This window comes from Mesoplodon mirus (assembly GCF_964341445.2).
Source record: "Mesoplodon mirus genome assembly, chromosome: 6".
Classification (NCBI taxonomy): domain Eukaryota; kingdom Metazoa; phylum Chordata; class Mammalia; order Artiodactyla; family Ziphiidae; genus Mesoplodon; species Mesoplodon mirus.
Window position 1 is genome coordinate 47,425,024 of NC_138982.1, and position 12,376 is coordinate 47,437,399.

The 12,376-nt window shown below is 41.4% G+C and overlaps 1 protein-coding gene across 1 annotated transcript in view; it reads left to right on the top strand.

The window, feature by feature from the left end:
• The window catches only part of MCF2L2 (MCF.2 cell line derived transforming sequence-like 2), a gene marked incomplete at its 5' end in the record, with an annotated part of 239,213 nt that overhangs the window by 176,417 nt on the left and 50,420 nt on the right, over positions 1–12,376 (top strand). The window lies entirely within an intron of this gene.

A 12,376-nucleotide genomic window follows, 5' to 3' on the forward strand; every position in this document is an offset into this window, starting at 1 on the left:
TCACTGAGCACTAGAGAATTTAGGAAAGTGGTGGAAAAAGAAAGCTGTAGCATCAAGATGGTGAACTTGAAAAATGAGAGGAATTGCAATTTGCATGTTAGATTTAGAAGGGAGAAGATAAGGCTGAGAAAGAGCAGAGGGAGAAGCAGATACAGGAGAGAGGACCAGAGAGTAGAGCATGTATTATTAGTTTGGGGGAAAAGAAGACTGAAACGAGTACAAGAGAACCTGGGAGATGGTGGGAGCAAAAGAGACCCAAAGAGAGAAGTATTAGTGAAGTCATGAAAGGAGAAACAGGTTTGATAACTGCTGCTTAATACCCAACACTGTTGAAGCATATCAACATAGTGCCATGCTTGACTTGTTAGCTTAAGTTGTGCTTTCTGTAGAAGGTAGGAGGTTTCCTCACAGACCCTGTACAGGTCCTGTCCCATGAATTCAGACACACCACAGGCTGTGTGTTCTGTAACCAGTGAGCGTCTGTGCAAGGCCTGGGCTGCTAGAGAGGTGGGGTGGAACCCTGTCTTAGTTCCTGCTGGCCACGAGATCTGGGCAAGCGACCCAACTTCTCTGTGCCCCATGGTAATTCCCGACTGGAAGGGTGCAGTGAGGGCTGACTACAGAGCAGTAACGTGTGAAGTGCTGAGCACGGCGCTTCACGGACTGGGTGGACAGCTGTCATCCTCATGCCCACTGTGGGCTACAGAAAGCTCCTCTCGCTTGGTGAGCTGGTCTTCATGGTATATCCCATCATCATCATTGCTATAAAAGGACCTGCTGTGTTTCACATCTTTAGAGATACATTTTCTGTTAATACAGCATCAGCAGTTAAAACAATGCAACAACTCCTTGGCTGTCTCCTCCTCCTCCTTTACTGCCCACCAGCCCCTCCTACCCCCACATGTATCTTTCTGGGTATTCCTTTCTCACCACACTTGCTGCTTGGTGATCTCATCCATTTCCTTTAATCCATGATTTATATTTCTAGTCTAGATTCTGAGCTCCAAACTTGAGTGTCTTCACTTAAGTGTCACATCAGTCTTAAGCTTAGCAGGTATAAAATGGAATATTCAAATACATTTTTGTGAAATGGTGAATGGATGGGTGTTGGATGACCCCCAAGGGCCAGAATCCTCCTTCTTCTCGCCCGTGGACCCAGCCCAGGGTGTTTGTTACATGTCAATAACAGTCAGTGGCATTATGTCACTGTATAAATATCTGTGGATCTGTTATCCCTACTCTTTTGAGAGTCCTCAGACCTCTTGAGGATGGAGATCACATCCTGCTCATCTCCAGTTCCCTTGAAGAAGCCTCCCACAATGCCTTGCATGGAGTGAATCTGTATTAATGGCTGGTTGAATTGAATTTTTGCTGAACGCTTCCCACATTCATCAAAAGTTCAAACTTTCGGTCCAAGAAGCCTCATCTACAGTACAATGGCCCCAGTGTACTTCTCCCTTGATGCCAACAAGGCCCAAATGCTGACATTGGAGGCACACTAGCCCCTTTCCTACAGCTCCTGCTTCTGCTCCTGTGGTTTGGCACCATTCACCAGCCTCCCTCAATTCCAGGATCTTGGCAGTTGGATGAAACCATACTAAGTATACCCAGAGCTGGAAGATGAAGGGAACTGACAGCACAAAGAGGTACTCACCCACAAGCCATTCTAAGAAACCATTTTGTTCCTTTCTCTTCACTTCTGCATGGGGGGAGGGACCTCCTCAACTCATCATCTCCTTCCACATCAATACATAAGGGCATCTCTCATGTGCCCCTATAACCTCAGTAGGGGTCCCACAGGGACAGGGACAGTCTTGCTGGGACAGGCCCTGCTTGCTGGGACCCTTCTTGGTGCAGTAGAGCTGTACTGCGGATTGAGTGGGCCTCACTCTGGGGAGGGAGTGGGGGAAGAAGACTGGCGGGTGGGAGTGAGGCTGGCACAGGTTTCCTTTCCATGCTGTAAATGTTCAAACAGCCCCTGTGACTGTGACCAGGTACCAACTCCCTGCCATTAGATCCCTCAGCATTTCTTCTCCCCTCTCCACCTGCAGATCATATATCCACTTTCACACTCCCAGGGCCATACAACATTCTGTGCAGGTTCCAAGGGGCTGCCTCTAAGTCTACCTTTTTCTCCCCAAGCTAGGAGCATATATCCAAATTGAGTGAACGAGTGATACTTGTGTAGGGACAATCTTGAATTCTACCTGATTAACACTTAACTTTTAAAAGACAATTAGCACCAGCCTGCCCACAGTTATCTAAACTGAGAAAAACTATTTGGATCCTGTGAGGGGTGGTACAGAGGAAAAAAAGAAAATTACAGCACATGGAGATGTTCAGAAAACAGTTGTTGACTATGACATGGGGGCTACGTGCCTGGCCCAGATGCAATCATTTGAGTTAGAAATTTTGGACTTAAGTTTGGTTGTGCTAATATTTAAGGGACAACTAAAATCTAATTCTCTATTACCCTTTTCTTAATAGTTAATAATTACTAAGCGCTCATTGCCTGCTTTATGGAGCATACATGCTTCAAATCCTACTCAAATTAATTCTAAAAGGCAGTTATAGTCCTGCCTGAGATTTATATTGAGTATTATTTAAAATATGGACCATTAGTTAAGAATTAAAAATAGCTACAGTGAGATTTTTCTTATAACAGCACTTTTCAAAAGCCAATTCTAAAGTTCTTGATAAATCATGTGCTCTGAAAAAATATACATTTCATGAATCAGTCTTGATTCGTCTAATGGTCTAAGGAGATAAAGCACAATATTAATTAATACCTATTTGATCCTGCAGATATAGGGCTAAGGAATCCTAGAAAGAGCAATATCTCTGAGAACTATGTTTCTAGCATAATAAACAAACAAACAAACCCTCTTGGGAGGAAAGGAATTAATAGAATAATAGGATATCTGCTAGTAGATCTAGATACAAATAGGTCTGCAAAAAGGTACACAGGGTAAAGAAAGCAGTGTGTCTTTTCAGCAATTTTTGATCTTTGACTATTTTATACATTTTTTTTTAATCTTTGGGAATTTCCTTTTTGCAATAGATTTCCCTTTGCATGAGGCAGAAGCTTGTTAACTCTTTCACAATTTCTTTTCCTCACGGGAGGATTATCAGGTTACTGGATACTCCTGTTGGAATTAGTACCAGTACTACCCTTTCCCATGAATTGAGGTAGTAATGGTTTTCCTATCAGCAGTATTCCAGGAGTCTACTTGGTACCAGAATCTCTCCCATGAAGTTTTGTTATGTTTGGATTGCACATGTGCGGATACACCGTGGCTCTGACATTTGAGCCAGGTTCCTTGAATCCTAGGCGTAAATGGATGATGGCCTGAGCCACCCCTTTTTCTCCAGCCTGCTTCCCTGTGTCCTTACTGTGCAAGCCCTGTCCCTTACAGAGCCATGCTGCAGAGTCAGAGTATTGGTACTGTTTCAGTGGACTGACATTCACCCTTGGCACATCAGTTCCCCTGTCTCTAGTTTTAGAGCTCGAAGACCTGGATCTGACCTCTTTCTGGCAGCACCAAGTCAGCAGTTTGACCTCAATCAAGTCACTTAATGCTCTGAGTCCCAATTTCCTCTTCTGTGAAATGAGAATAACAATTAGTGCCTGCTCCTGCTTACAGAATTGGTGTCTGTTCCTTAAACCTACCATTCATCCATTCCATAAACATTTATTGAGAATTTCCTACTTGTAAGGCATGGGGACAAGGGATGGATGATAGGACATCTGCCCTGGAGGAGCTCTTTGTCAGGTGTTGAATGGATCAAGGAAGATGATATGCACATTTAAAAAAATAACTTTACTTCACATCATAAGGTTAGCTATTATTTTTAAAATGGAAACTAATACGTGTTGATGAGGATGTGGAGAAACTGGAACCCTGGTGCCTTGCTGGTGGGAATGTAAAATGGTACACAATATCGTGGGTCCTCAAAAAGTTAAAAATAGAATTACCTTATAATTTAGCAATTCTCCTTCTGGGTGTATACCCAAAGGAAATAAAAACAATGACTCAACAAAGATTTGCAAACCAATGTTCACAATAGCCAAAAGGTGGAAACAACCCAAATGGCCATCAACAAGTGAATGGGTAAATGAAATATGGTCTATACAAACAATGGAAGATAGTCAATCTTAAACAGGAATGAAATCTGACACGTTACATCATGGATGAACTTTGACTACATTATGTTAAGTGAAATAAGCCAGCCGCAAAAGGACAAATTTTGTATGATTCCACTTATACGAGGTACCTAGGCAAAATCATAGAGACAGAAGGTGGAGTGGAAGTTACCAGGGCCTGGCGGGAGGAAGGAATACAGAGTTAGTGTTTAATAGGTACAGAGTTTCAGTTTGGATTGACAGGAAAGTTCTGGTGATGGTTGCACAACATTGTGAATGTATCTTAATGCCACTTAAAAATTGTTTAAATGGTAAATTTTATGTTATGTATATTTTACCGCAATTTTTTAAAAATTGGGGGAATTCCCTGAGTCCAGTGGTAAGGACTCCACACTTTCACTGCCCAGGGCCCGGCCAGGTTCAATCCCTGGTTGGGGAACTAAAATCCCACAAGCCACGTGGCATGGCCCCCCCCCAAAAAATTTATAATCCCTAAAATGCTACACAAATGCAGGTTTGTTAATTTGAATTAGGATTAATGGGATTGTGTTTATAATCAATCCCTCTTTTAAAAAGTGCAGTATGCATGAAATTACTTTGTCGTTATTTATTATGTGATATTGAAGAGTGAGCCAGATAAACTTTAGTGATTATTTATGCTCCATCCTTCTCTAAAAAGAATTTAAGGTAGTTTACCCTAAACACATCAGAGTAATGAGATCAAATCCAATTAACATCAGACAAAATATAGAAACTAAGATATAAAAGAGGAGAAGACAGAACAGATGGCTTATCAGCAACTGAGCAAAACTTTCAACTGTTAGCCTTCCAGGAGACAGAGAACTGTTTATATTCATCAGACCTTTAATTAATGCTTAAAATATCACTGATTTCAACAAGGTCATTGTATGGGTCCATAGTGTTTCATGTTGTTACCATTTATAGTTCTGGGAATTTATTAAGCAATTATGGAACACCTAACCAAAACAGAAGAAGGATGTGAAACTAAGAACATGTTTTCCTAAGTCTGAACCCTCAGGACCTATTCAGTGTTGAATGAAATGGGCTCCTGGACAGTTCTCTTCCCTGTTGGCCAACTCGGTCTCCTGAACCTTCCCCTCGGCTCCTGCATGGAGTGTCACCATAGCCTGGCATGACAACCGTCTCCTCCATCCGGCTCCCCCTGCCTCCCATGCTTCCTACCCAGACCCTGCCCCAGCACCTGGTTCCCACAAGGCCCCGGGTGTAGCCATGACTCCTAGCCCTGCTCCTGTTTCCCTCCTCCTGGAACACCCTCCTGTCTTGCTGCAAGTCGGCACCTCTTACACAGGACCGTCCAGATCTCACCTCCAAGACCTCTCCAGCCCACGCTGATTCCTTCTCCTTGCCGTCCTATTGTACATGCAGTCACCCATTGACTGTTTAGTTAATTGAGGCTGTAAATGGACAAAAAATCTTACGACCTTTGCTTCTTATGAGAAATGAGAAGCAAAGTGTGATTAGACCAAAGACCACATCATACATTTTATTAAAAATGATGTATTTACAACGGAATATTACTTAGCCATAAAAAGAAACGAAATTGAGTTATTTGTAGTGAGGTGGATGGACCTAGAGACTGTCATACAGAGTAAAGTAAGAGAAAAACAAATACCGTATGCTAACACATATATCTGGAATCTTAAAAAAAAAAAAAAAAAAAAAGGGTTCTGAAGAACCTAGGGGCAGGAGACAAATAAAGACGCAGATATAGAGAGTGGACTTGAGGACATAGGGAGGGGGAAGGGTAAGCTGGGATGAAGTGAAAGAGTGGCATGGACATATATACACTACCAAATGTAAAACAGATAGCTAGTGGGAAGCAGCCGCACAGCACAGGGAGATCAGCTCGGTGCTTTGTGTCCACCTAGCGGGGTGGGATAGGGAGGGTGGGAGGGAGACGCAAGAGGGAGGGGATATGGGGATGTGTGTATATGTATAGCTGGTTCGCTTTGTCATACAGCAGAGGCTAACACACCATTGTGAAGCAATTATACTCCAATAAAGATGTTAAAAATAAATAAATTTTTTAAAAATGATGTATTTATAGAACGACCTATGAGAGCCAGTAGGGATACTCAATATGATCTAATTCAGCCTTTTGACACATGAATAAATGGAGACCCTGAGAAAGAAAATGTCTTGCTCAAAGTTACCCTACATATTAGAAGCAGAAATAGACTTGGAAACCTATTTTCGTGAAACCCAGTATTTTTATATCACCATGCTAGTTTCATTTTAATTTGTGTTTTATTTCATAATCAGCAAACAGGACTTTAGATGCACCCCAAACATAGGCCAAGAGGAGCAACATAATGTAGTGGGAAGAACACGGACTTTGCCAAAGCCAGAGACCTTGGACAAGTCAGTGCATGGCTCTGGGGCTTTCTTTTTCCATCTGTAATATAAGGATTAACTGATGGTCTTTAAGTTTATATCTGCTTCTAGCATTTTATGAATGTACTAGACTGTTGGCCCAGCCCCACCAAAGAATTTACAAGTACTGGGAGAGCATACATCTCTCACCTTTGCTCCCTCCTCCACACTGTCGTCCTCGGTCTGGGACAATTCCCTGTCCTTGTCCCCTTGCTTGCTTTTTTCAAAACTCTGATTAAACTTCACTCAACTCAAAATCGGCAGTGTCCCCTCCCTTCTGTGCGCCTGACTCCTCTGGCTAGCTGGTACCTATCACTCTGCACAGGAGTCACTGATTTTCTTGTCTCTGCCATTAGACTGTGAACTCCCTAAGGCCTGGCATTTTGGTACATTTCTCTATCCCAAGTGCCTATCATGGTGCCTGGCTCATAATAGGGAGCTAGTACATGCTTGGTAAATGGATCTAATGGTTTTTGTCTGGGAAGCAAGGATAAGACTGTGGTACTAATTTCACCTGAAGCTGTTGGAAAGAGTTTTCATGGAAAAGGGAGAAATGGAACTTTCAGGAATGATTAGAATTTGAAAAGAAGTATAAAATAATGATACCATTGGCCTAACTAAAGGGGGGTAGGTGGCTTAAAGGAGTGGATCAGCTCAGTGTTACTTAGCCAAATAAGGGAACATCCGCATTAGAATCATGTGGGGTGCTTGTGAAAATTACAGATTCTACCTCTATATTTCATCCATTGCTCCGCATTCTGAATCTGTGGGTCTGTACTTACCTTTTGAGCAAGCCCCCTAGGAAGATTCTTTTCACATGAATGGAGAGTCTTGAAATCCTGGGAGGAATATTGACAGTTGTGGGCAATTGAAAGCTATTTTAAGTTTTTGAAGAGGGAGAATGATGGCATAATGGACTTGAAGCTTTAGGAAGGGCATCGACTGGAAGTCTGTAAAATAGATTGATGGGAGTGAGATCTCAGAGGCAAGAGTGAGCTGCTAGGAGTACACCAATGTATTCAAGATGAGAAGGCTTGGGAATTTGCTCTGTATTGGTGGCGTCAGCAATGGAGAATAAGCAGTGACTCCAAGAGGTGTGTTCAGAGATGAAAAGATGAGGCTTGGTGACAGATTGAATGTAAGTGATAATGGCAGGGAGGAGTTTGCAATGACAACTGTGTTTTAGGGACCCTAGAATATGACCCTTCCACCGATATGCATGCTATTTCTGTCTGATGAGTTCTGTTTCAGCCTGAGGTGATGAGGTGTCTGGGAGGCATCCAGGTGAAGACATATGTAGACCATTGGCAACATGGGCTTGAGCATGACCAAGTCTGGCAGGAAAATGATGATGTGGAAGAGTCAACAGCATGAGGGAAGAGGAGGGAAGGAAGTCTGGAAACCTGAGTTCAGACCTTGGGGGAGCAGCAACATTAGACACAAGGAGGAAGATGAAGCAAGGAAGGAATAGAGAAGAAACAGAGAGGTGGGTGGTGAATGAAGATTGAATAATAAAGAGAAACCAAAGGAAGAGAAAGGTTTAAGAAGATAGTATCCATTACGTCAGATGCTCTAGGGTTTGAAACGGATAAGAATAGACCTTTCCATTTGGCAAAGAGGGTATTAGATGAAAACTAGCTTTTTTTTTTTTTTTTTTTTTTTTGCCATACGCGGGCCTCTCACTGTTGTGGCCTCCTCCATTGCAGAGCACAGGCTCTGGACGCACAGGCTCAGCGGCCATGGCTCACGGGCCCAGCCGCTCCGTGGCACGTGGGATCTTCCTGGACCGGGGCACGAACCCGTGTCCCCTGCGCCGGCAGGTAGACTCTCAACCACTGTGCCACCAGGGAAGCCTGAAAACTAGCTTTTTAAAAGTGAAAATCTATAATACTTTCTGACACGAGTGATAATGATAGAATACAAGGAGTAAATGAAATCTCTTGATGGCAATTGTATTGACAGGTAATGAGCAAAAATATATTTCTAACAGACTGGTTTCCAAAAGGATACTCTTCTATTGGAGAGCTGGGAAATTGGGGAGGGGGCGAGGGGCAAGGGTTAAAAGGGGGAACAGATTAAGGTGTGTGGGCAAAGAAGAAACTTATCAGGAGATCCTAAATTGTACATACTACATTAATGATCTTGCTTACCAAATAGGGCTGTATTCATTTTTTTAAAAGGCTTCCCTTTCTTGCCTCTTGCTTACGGTATCATCTTAAACAAACACGAGATGTCATATAGGATGGAACCAGATCTCCAAAGCTCTTTTTTTATGCTACCTTGAAATATGGCTTCAGAGAAGAAACAGTCCCTTAAAACACATTATGCCTCCATTTCCTCCTTAATGACCTGGGGGTGTCGGTGAGGGGTGAACCATTTTTACATGTAAAACAAAGCCAGAGTATACATTTAGTGTAGACTGCATTCATGCGGGCTGATCTGGCGTTGTGAACCCCATCCTAATTACAGTGTTCCACCTCTGGTTAGATATCCACCAGGGCATAAATTGCTCTAGGTGTTTAAGGTTTTAAAATTACTTGAGTACTCCCAATGTTTTCTGTTTTTTATCTACATTATATATACTTGATGACTTTAGATATTAAATCCTTGATTTTTTCTGTGAACAAAGTTATGTGCTTTGGAATAATAAAGCAGGCAATCTTCAGCTAGAATCATCGATTTTCTCCCATTTTGTAAAGTTATTTGAAAGGAAAACAAAGGAGAAGAAAGATAAAAGAATGGTTAACAGTGGTATGAGAACTTTTTTTTTTTTAATCTGAACAGAAATGAAGGCTACTAGTGTTCAGGAGACTTTCTATTGTTGGAGTTTTATCCATTGCACTCAAATAAGTAAAATGAAGCAGTTGGAACTGGGATATGACCTGACAAGGAACTTTTTTTCTTCCGAGTTGTGGATTTTTTCTTGTGTCAGATTCGTAAAGACTCCTAGGGGTCTCTAAGTTTTTATATAACTGTTGGATGATAAAATTGACTTTTGCCCACCACCTAGTTATTTCTGCCTTGTGACTTCATTTAATCATCAACACATTCTTTTTTTTTTTCTTTTCTTTTTTTAATTTATTTATTTATTTTTTTTTTAATTTTTTGCCTTATAACAAATGTAATCAGTTATACATATACATATGTTTCCATATCCCCTCCCTTTTGCGTCTCCCTCCCACCCTCCCTATCCCACCCCTCCAGGCGGTCACAAAGCACCAAGCTGATCTCCCTGTGTTATGCGGCTGCTTCCCACTAGCTATCTACCTTACGTTTGGTAGTGTATCGTCAACACATTCTTAAACAGCCTTGCCAAGTTGCTTAAGCCCAGTGCTTCACAGAGATATAAGAGGCTGGCTGTACTCTGGCTTTCTATGAATGCTTAACTGTTGCTGTGGTCCTACTTTATGTCATGGCTCATAGAAACAGACTGGTATTGAGGCCTATATTTCCTTCCGACATAGTAACTATCATCATTTCAGGATGATTTACAAAAAGCAAAGGAACCTCTTACTCAGAGACACCGTTAGCTAAATATGATCTTAGAGCAACTTTTTTGGTAGAATTATACTTCTTGCAATTGTATCCTTGGTCAATGGCTATCCTTTATCAGTCTTGCCTTATAACGAGCATTTATAAATGGATAGGGAAATTGTCATATTTAAGAAAGAATAATTGTTGAGCTATAAAATAAGTAGATTGTAGGATTTATTTATATCTCTCAAATGGGGTTTATATGTCATTACCTCCAGTAACATTCATTTTAAAACGTCATGTAGGGGCTTCCCTGGTGGCGCAGTGGTTGAGAGTCCACCTGCCGATGCAGGGGACACGGGTTCGTGCCCCGGTCCGGGAGGATCCCACATGCCGCGGAGCAGCTGGGCCCGTGAGCCATGGCCGCTGAGCCTGCGCGTCCGGAGCCTGTGCTCCGCAACGGGAGAGCCCACAACAGTGAGAGGCCCGCGTACCCCCGCACACACACACACACACACACACACACACACACACAATAAATAAATAAATAAATAAATAAAACGTCATGTAAACTATTTTTTTAATTAGAAAAGCAGTAGATATTTAAAATTTTTATTTAAATCAAAGATTGAAAACGGGTGCAGAATAAAATGTAAAAATTCTCCTCCATTTCTAGTCTTCGGTATCATTTTCTAAAAGCAATCACTGTTAACAATTTTTTTTTTCATTTATTTTTTATTGAAGTATAGTTGAATTACAATGTTGTGTTAATTACTGCTGTACAGCAAAGTGACTCAGTTACACATAGATATACATTCTTTTTCGTAGTCTCTTCCATCATGGTTTATCACAGGATATTGAGTATATTTCCCCAAGGTCCTAGTGCTATACAGTAGAACCTTGCTATTTATCCATTCTACATATACCGGTTTGCATCTGCTAATCCCAAACTTCCACCCCTACCCTCTCCCACCCCCCTTGTTAACAATGTTTTAAGTTTCTTTGCATGAATTTTCTAAGCATATACAATTTTACATATATGTATACATATACACTCATTTTACACATAGTATAAATTTTACACAAATAGTCATACTCTGCAAACTGTTGTACATCTTGGTTTTTTTTTTTAATTCACTTAAAATACTTGGACTGTGTCATGTCAGCATGGTTCAGTCAGCTTCATTCTTTTTAAAAACTGCATAGCATTTCATTATATATATGTACCATAATTTAAGTAATTTCCAGTTTATATCTGGTTGTTGTCATTCTATTGTTCTAATTATAAACAATGAACATACTTAGAAGTGAAATTACTGAGTCAAGGAGCATGTGTTTTAAATTTTGATGAGATATTTCCAAGTTATCTTGCACAAATCTGTACTTTCACCAATGTTATCTGAGTGTGTTTCCATATCTTCACCTGCCGGTCTTCCTTTGAGGTTTGCAATGTCTGCCATATGATAGAAGTTGAAAATTGTACTTCTTTTCAATATGTTTTTGTTGGATTCATATATATTGAGCATTTTTTTCATAAGACTAATAGCCATTTATGTATTTGTGTGAATTTCCTACATTGTGTTCTTTATTTGTCCCTTGTCATACCCATTCTTATGAGAGGAAAAGAAACTCTTTTCTAGGGTAGGCTACTGTTTAATAGATAATCCACCAACAGCTCACAGGAAACCATAAATGTATATATTCTACATGTGAACAGTTGTACAAACACTGATTCACTTGGAGGCCTGAAAGAAAGCCCTAAAAAAAAGTATGGCCACACAGCCTGAGGAGAGAAAGAAAGCAGTCTGTCTGGAGATAGATGTGGGGACTGGCCTCACTCTTTCTATTAGTTTTCTATTGCTGCATCAAAAAATGACCGCAAACTTAGCAGCTCAGCCCACAATTGCCCTGGGACAGGAGTCCAGGCATGACAAGACTGGCTTTTTGCTCAAGTCCCACTGATTAAAATCAAGGTGTTGACCAGTTGCGCTTCTTAGAAGGTATCCTCTTCGCAGTTCATATGGTTGTGGCTGAATTCAGTACCTTGCAACCGCAAGACTAGTGCTTCTGTTTCTTTGCTGACTGTCTTCTGGGGGCCAGTAGGCCCCTAGAGGCTGCCTGCCTTCCTTGCCACATGCCCTCCCCCCATCTCCAAACCCAGCAAAGGAGAATCTCCCTTGTGCTAAAGACTTCGCATGCTTCCAATCTCTCTGACTTTTAGACCCAGACCTAAAGGGTCCACGAGATTAGGATGTGCCCAACCTGGTAATCTACCTATCTTAAGGTCAACTGATTTGGAACAAAACTGAATGACAAAATACCTTCCCAGCAGCACTTAAGTTA